Source organism: Quercus suber, unplaced genomic scaffold (genome assembly GCF_002906115.3).
Source record: "Quercus suber isolate HL8 unplaced genomic scaffold, Cork oak 2.0 scaffold_32, whole genome shotgun sequence".
Taxonomy (NCBI): domain Eukaryota; kingdom Viridiplantae; phylum Streptophyta; class Magnoliopsida; order Fagales; family Fagaceae; genus Quercus; species Quercus suber.
In genome coordinates, this window is record NW_027069497.1 from 1,036,398 (window position 1) to 1,044,511 (window position 8,114).

The 8,114-nt window shown below is 32.9% G+C and overlaps 1 long non-coding RNA gene across 1 annotated transcript; it reads right to left on the minus strand.

The window, feature by feature from the left end:
• Positions 1 to 4,455: 4,455 nt before the first annotated feature.
• On the minus strand, positions 4,456 to 6,682 carry LOC136066369 (uncharacterized). The gene is made up of 3 exons (XR_010627812.1): positions 6,523 to 6,682; positions 5,569 to 5,740; positions 4,456 to 4,684 (listed from the first exon to the last, which is right to left on the minus strand). It is a non-coding gene; the product is annotated as an uncharacterized LOC136066369 (long non-coding RNA).
• Positions 6,683 to 8,114: the final 1,432 nt, after the last annotated feature.

Genomic DNA, 8,114 nt, shown 5'->3' on the forward strand with positions numbered 1-8,114 from the left:
AATTTCTACCTCGATAAGATCAGCTAGATATGTTCATCATTTAATAGGATTGACCAGAAGTCTTTTTACATCCGATAGGGTTTACAAGAAGCCCCCATCATCCAATAGGATCAACTAGAAGTCTCCTACATCCAATAGGATCAACTAGAAATCCCCACCATTCAATATAATTTGACTATAGATCACCTCATCCAATATGATTGACCAGAAGTCTCTTATATCCAATAGGACTAACTAGAACTCTCCTACATCCCATAGTATTAACTAAAGGTCTTAATCATCTAATAGGATCGACTAGAAATCTTTTACATCTATTTAGTTCGACTAGAAATCTCCTACATCAAATAGGATTGACAAGAATCTCCAAAACCTAGGATGGACAGAGGATTAGGACTAACTCAATTAGAAAAGGAAGTTTATTATAATCAAAAGCCTTTGAATTAAGATTAAATTTGTAAGGACTAGAGTGATTACTTTAATTTCAAGGACTAAAATCGTAGATAGGCTAAATTTTAAGGTACTTTGATCAAATATATATATATATATATAATACTTGTGATTTAAAAAAAAAAAAATATATATATATATATACATGTGTGACATACCACATATACATTAATATATATGAGAGTGATAATGGATACACTATAACAAAACTTCTTGAATGAAAGAAAACTAATTAAACAAAGGGTAATTCTACCAACTAGTAGGTAACCTGCTATATCAGGCTACATTTTTCTCATATTTAATGGTTCCATCTTCAAATTGTGCAGTTTCAATATCATATGTGACAATTCTTTTGTCACATTTGGTGGTTCCTTTACTTTTCTCTACATTTGACGGTTTCATTCTCACATTGTGCAGCTCCAATATCACATGTGATAGTTCTTTTGTCACATTCGGTGTTCTTTTACTTTTTTCTCACATTTGACGATTTCATCCTCACATTGTGTAATTCCAATATCACATGTGACAGTTTTTTTGTCACGTTTGGTGATTCCCCTTTCTTTTTTTTCTCACATTTGACAGTTTCATACTCACATTATGTAATTTAAACATCATATGTGACAGTTCTTTTGTCACATTCGGTGGTTCCCTTATTTTTTTCTCACATTTGACAGTTCCATCCGTACATTGTGCAGTTTCAATATTGCATGTGACTGTACTTTTGTTACATTCGATAGTTCCTTTATTTTTTCTCACATTTAACAATTTTATCCTCACATTGTGTGGTTTCAATATCACATGTGACAGTTCTTTTGTCACATTTAGTGGTTCCCTTATTTTTGTTTCTCACATTTGATGGTTCTATTATCACATTAGGCAATACCAACATCACATCTGTTTGTACTTTTGTCATATTCAGTCATACCTTATTATTTTTTTTCTCACATTTGACAGTTCCATTATTACACTGTACAGTACCAACATCACTTCTAACCATACTTTTGTCACATTTTATAGTACCCTAATATTTTTTTTCTTATATTTGACAGTTCCATCTTCACATTGGGCAGTACCAATATCATATATGACCGTACTTTTGTCACATTCAATGGTTCTCTTTTTATTTACTCACATTTGACAATTTTATTGTCACATTAAGCTGTACCAACATTACATATGGGCATAGCCAACCCAACCCAACCCCACCGAATTACCTAATAATCGACACATATATATATATATATATATATATATATATAATAACAAAAATACACTTAAAGTCTCTAAAATTCCGAAATACCCTTAAATATACTAAAATTACCAAAACACATTCTAACAATTAAAACTTACCAAATAACCTCGAAACTCTCAAAAATTATTGGGATATCCTTAAAACCTAAAAAATTACTTAAAAACACTTAGAACTTAAAAAAATGACCGTACTTTTGTCACATTTGGTGGTACTCTAATTTTTTCTCACATTTGATAGTTTCATCATCACATTAGGCAGTACCAATATCATATCTGATTATACTTTTGTCACATTTAGTGGTACCATTATTCTTTTCTCACATTTGATGGTTCTAACATCACATTGGGCAATACCAAATCACAGATGATTATACTTTGTTATATTCAATAGTTCTATTATTTTCTTCTAAAAAAGAAAAACAATAGTTCTATTATTTTGTAGTCACATTAGGCAATACCAACATCACATATAATTGTACTTTTATCGAGTCATAACAATCTTGGTAATAATGAAAATGTTTACAATGAATTTTCCACAAGGAGAACTGGTCGGGACGTTTTCAATACAAGTTGGCATCAAATCTAGTGCTTGCAAAGGAAAATGAACAACGTTCCAAAATAATATAAAATGCTAGAAAAATTCCACCACAAGATTATGTTCGGTCACTCAATTGACAGTGATTTGTATAAATTGATGACTGAGATATTGTTTATGATATAGTGAATTGTTTTTGTAGGGATGAAGGGCCCAGGAATGTATATTGGGCTGTGGGCCTTGTTCAAGGACATTTAGCTATTCGAGGACAGTTAGACATTAATGAAGACGTACAAATCAGTATGTTGTGGAAGGTTTCTGGTCATAAAGGTTTGGGAAAGTAGTCCGAGGAGAAATGCCTCCTCGGCTAAGCGGAGCAGAGGTCAAAGACCTGGCCTTTCACCAAGAACAACGCACCAGACGACCATAATGGTAAGGATAAACATCAAAAGAAGATGAGACAAGGGAAAGCTAGGAAATTCTCAAGGGAAAACTGCTACCACCGCATTGAATGCTGTGCAGCTAACTCTCTGGCCGCATTAATGTGGAGGTGATACTTGAACAGTAATCTTCAGCCTTACAGCTACCTACCAAGACTTCAGGAAGGTGTTGATGGGACAAAGATCAAAGCCAACAAATTGATCTAAACGTGGAAGGCTAAGATCAAGGGAAGCAGAAGAATATAAAGAGGAAAAATCCCATTACAAGGGGATCATCTAAGAATTAGGAGAGAAAACATTGTAGCCTCAAGAACAGTGATTGTATTTAAATGCAATAGAAATATATAAGAACTACTCTTCTCGGACTTTGCCGAGGAAGATTTCCTTTCATAAAACTTGTTTATTTTCACTTTCTAGTCATCGTTAACCTACTGTGATTGTTGTCCAACTCATTGAAGTCTAGTTTCTAATCCACTCTCTACAAATTCATTGCATTGGACTCTTTTGGGCCTTTGTCCTTGTCATTTTTGGGCTTGGGAGCCTAAACGTGTCTTTACAGTTTTTATTTTTAATGAATGGGAGATTGAATGTTTATCTTTAGCGATTTAGTGAATTGTCTTCTTTTTTTTTTTTTTTGGAAAGGGAGACTGATTTCTATCATTCAAAAATAAAATTAGTATTTGACAAATTATTATATGAGAAGCATTGGATGTGCAAGCTGTGGACCAGAAAAAAAAAAAAAAAAAAAAAAAAAAAAAAAAAAAAAAAAAAAAAAAAAAAAAACAGCTGTAAAAATTATTATATGTGAGCTTTGGATGTGCAAGCTTTGTTGTGGTGCTTTATTTGCATGGAATTTGTGTTGGAGGAGGTTGGATATAAACTAATTATTCTAGATAAAATTGTTCAAAAATAATAAAATATACTCTCTAACAATTCTGTTATAACCATATATCTAGTGAGAAAAGAACTCCTATGAGATCCAAGGCAGTTGATGTGTATTTATGTAGTTTGATTGATGAGGATGCTAAGAGCGTTCAACCAAGAAATTTTTGTAGGTTGAAATTTTTGCATTGCCCTTGGTTATGGGACATCTTGTGGAAATTTGGATTAAAAAGCTAGATAAAATCTAATTATGCTTAACCCAGAGTTATGGGGTGCACCTAGAGTCATAAGAGTAAGACAATATCAGATTACGCTATAAGCAATCATAAAACTTGGCTCGGTTTAAACATTCAATCACTATTTAACAAATCTTGTTGTTGGCTTATTTTGACGAAGTCGTGAACTAAATTAGGAAAAATGATATCTTAAGGACTAATGTGAAAATTGAAATATAAGTCATGTGACTAAATTGAATTTTAGCCAAAAACTTATATCATATCCTCAGCCCTATTTATTTCTAGGGAGATATGTAGCATGCACTATAAACTATTCCATCAGTATGCTAATGCTAACAAAGTAACACATACAGCTTTTGCACTTCTTGTCACATAAATGTTCTCTAGGCCCCTATTTATTTCTTTTAGAGAAAAACCAAGTTTAAGGACCTTGGTGGTAAATCAGTAGCAAAACTAAGTATAATTGATTCCCTGTCAAAAGACAAAATCAGCTGCTTGCAAATTGGATGTCAAAGGGTTCATACAAAAATATTGCAATAACATCCTAGAGGGTTGGCATTAGTTAAGTTGTATTACCTATTCAACTTGAGTTTTCAACTGCGACAAATGCAATTAGTAATTCCAATCAATTTTGGCATGAATGCATTAACAATACTTCATGTAATATAAGTAATTAAGCACTTTTCTTTAGATAAAATTGTACATAGAGAAAGTTTGATGCTAAATAAGCCATTTTGCAGGTTACAAACAGGTTCTAACTCCAAGAGTAAGGCAATGAACTAATATTTTATCTGACCCCCTTCACTAGATGTACAGACACAAAATGGGGTCTATCACCATTCCATGTAAGCCTGGGTTCAATGCCATCTTCAATTATTATACTCCTAGCTAGCCTGAAAAAGGAAAGAAAAAAAGTTCGAAGATTTGTGAATCAGAGAACTATTGACTACCTAAAAAATATGGTGTCATATCAAGTAATGGCCCTTCCAGTTTGTTAAAATATTATAAAATGCTAAAAAAGAACAACTTAATCTGCCAAGGAACCTGTATTTCCTTCAAGCTTCAAATTACAATTTTAAACTCCTATTATGCAAATGACATAACGACCTTTTCAAAGTAGCATATCCAAGTCATGCTCTTCCTTATAATTGAAAGCATCAATCAAAACCAAACTTATTTTTCAATAGATCAACCTAATTCATCACAGAAAAAAGATGAGTTTTTCATGCTTAAAAATAGTTTTTTTTTTTTTTTTTTTTAACTTCTTTTGTGAATGGTAAATTCATCCCACCAGCCCACTCCACAATCACGAAGAGAAAAGGACTGCTTTTGAGTAGGGTTTGTGGGGAAGGAAGATTCCTTCCTGTCCAAATTGATCAATGTGGAATTCGGATAAAGAGCAGCTTGTAGATAAAGAAGGGCCAACAAGTACTAAAAAGTATATATCCAGATAGAATATATCTTTTCTTTACTTCAAGCACTTCCAACTACGTAACAACCTAACAATTTTGCAAATTGTCCAACAAGCTAGCCAACAACACCGGATGCTGCTGAAACGAAGACATATTCTCCTTTCTAAGGAGAAGAAACTTCACGGAAACCAGCATAGGTGGTCATACCACGCATACCTTTTTTAAAATGGAAAGGCCAAATTTAGAAGATTAGTGTACATTTACAGGGAGAATTGAACTAGATGCCCACAAAATCAAAGGAGATCTTAAATTAATGAAACTACTCTTTGAGACATGCATAACAAAAGGGTATGTAGCATAATCACCTTCGTCTAAATCTCAAGCTATTCCAATCTTTATAGAATAAGCAAACCACATACCAAAGTCCTATATAGTAGGAAAGGGGTACATCACTGTGCGTGATCTTTCTAAGGCCTTCGGTTGTTGTGATTAGGCTATACTCTTCCCATCTAGTAGACCCCTATACTCGTTTATCATCTGCAAGTTTTCACAAAGAAAAGTTCAAAATTGCAAGCCCAAAATTGTACACAACATCATTTTTAACAAGCAGTCACTCATGCAAATATATATATATATATATAATTAATCTCTTTTAGTCATACAAAGAATTAGTTAATCTTTTAGTAGTCTTTAAAATGTTTAACAAGGTTATTCTTCTCTACACATTATGCTTTCTTTCTTTTCTATTATTTATCTCCACAAGTACCAAAAAACATACTCTGCATTTATCATCAACTATATCTTATCATTTTATTTACCAATAAATGATTCTTTATTATGATTCCAACTACACATATTACAACTTAGATGTACACCACATAGAAAAGAAATGAAATAGAAACAAAGAAATAGCAACTCTATACCCGTGTCCTCCCTAGGACATAGAAGAAAAAATTTATTTCTTTATAAAAACCCTTCCACCTTAAATACATAGGTGTTGCCTCTTTCCTTAGCTAACCAAAAATAAAATAAAATAAAATAAAATTTCAACACCACACTAACAAGAACCCACACCCCTGATGAGCAGAACACAAAGCCACAAGTTTTGGAAAAACTGAATCCCTAAGAAGCATTTCAACAAGTACTTTCTATGCCACTTATAAGAAAGAACAAAATTGGTACCTCACCAGCGCAGAAATGTGCCAACGTTACAGTGAAATGAAATTTAAGAGCGAAATTCCAAAAATTTCTCAAAAATCAAAAAAGAAAAAGTGGCACAAAACAATGACAGAGAAATTAGGGTTTTGTTTGATTCTTACCTAAAACAAAATCAAAACGAGTTGATCCCTTAAAAAACCATCAGTGGTGAGTAAATAAGGACGCCGATGGGATGAAGTGAAATTGACAGACATGGGAGAAGAAAGAGCAATCTGATTTTTTTTTTTTTAAGAGAAGGAGGAGAGACCCACCCATTTTTCCTTTTTTTTTTTTTTTGGCTTTTTTATACTAACCTAGTCTACCGGTAACAGGTTTTGCACCAAATTTAAATCAATGGTCACCCTTAAAATAGCACCAATTAATGGTTTAGATTTTGGTAGGTACCGTACCCACTAAAAAAAAAATAAGGAGTACAATAGAATGACCCTTAAACAAAAGAAACGATATGTTTGGACAATTATGATACTTCCTATAAATTTTTTTTTATAAGATGATACTTTCTATAATTAACTTGTAACAATAGTAAAAAAATTTAAAAGAAATTTATATAATAGTGTAGGTGAGATACATATAATTGGATAGTTTCAAGATTTAACACAAATTATTTTATAACATTTTTATAAACTATTAATGTGACAAATTCTTACTAGTTCAAATCTAAGCCCCCTACTAATATCACATTTTTATTTACAAATAATTATTTCAAAAATGCATATTACTTCATTTCAAAGTGTTACAAGGACACCCTAAAAAAAAAGTGTTACAAGAATACAAATACTTCTACCATGGTTTCCTTTTTGGTAAAATTGTAGCTTGGTATTTTCATGTTGTAAAAGTTAAGCCTCTTGCCAAATTTATCCATTGCCTTTTGTAGTAAAACTTTCCATATATATATATATATATATATAGCAGACACGTTCATCCAAATTGTTCACATTTAATTGTTCATATCCAGAATGCAAAAAGTATTATATATATATATATATTTGTTAAAAGGAAAATGCATTAAAACAAACTAAGAAGTATAAAGTCTAGGATAAGAAACACCCCAAGAATCAGCATACAGCTGGTACAAAAGAAAGGGAGAAGGGCTAGAGTACAAAACAAAATTATCATTACTATAAGCTCCTTCCTTAGCCAAAAGATCCACACAATGGTTTCCTTCACGGAAGATGTGGTGAATGTGTGCTTCCTCAAAAAGTTGGAGGAGGTGCCTACGATCATAAATCAGAGAGCTGCAAGGGTGAGAAGAGATAGATGTTGGATTATAGATTAGAGTAACCATGACTTTAGCATCGGTTTCAACATAAAGTTTTTTAATGTTGAGTTGTTTGCTAAGGTAAGACCATTGCGAAGACCCCAAAGTTTAGCTGCCATAGAGTGGGTAATTCCAATTTTTCTTGTGAAGCCCCCAATCCATGTGCCTGAACTGTATCTAATGAGTCCACCAGCACTTACTTTCCCCAGCTTACTATGGAGGACAGATCTGTCAGTGTTAAATTTGTAGTAACCCCTGGGAGGGGGGAGCCAGCTAATGTTGATGCTAATGGGGTGTGGTGAAGGTTTGGTGGCTAGCAAGGAGTAGTAGAGGTCGATGGAGAGGGAGAGAGTTTTATCAAGGATCTCGTTAAGGGAGAATGGGATGTTTTCCATGAAAAATTTATTTCTAACTGACCAAATGGACCAGGTAGCA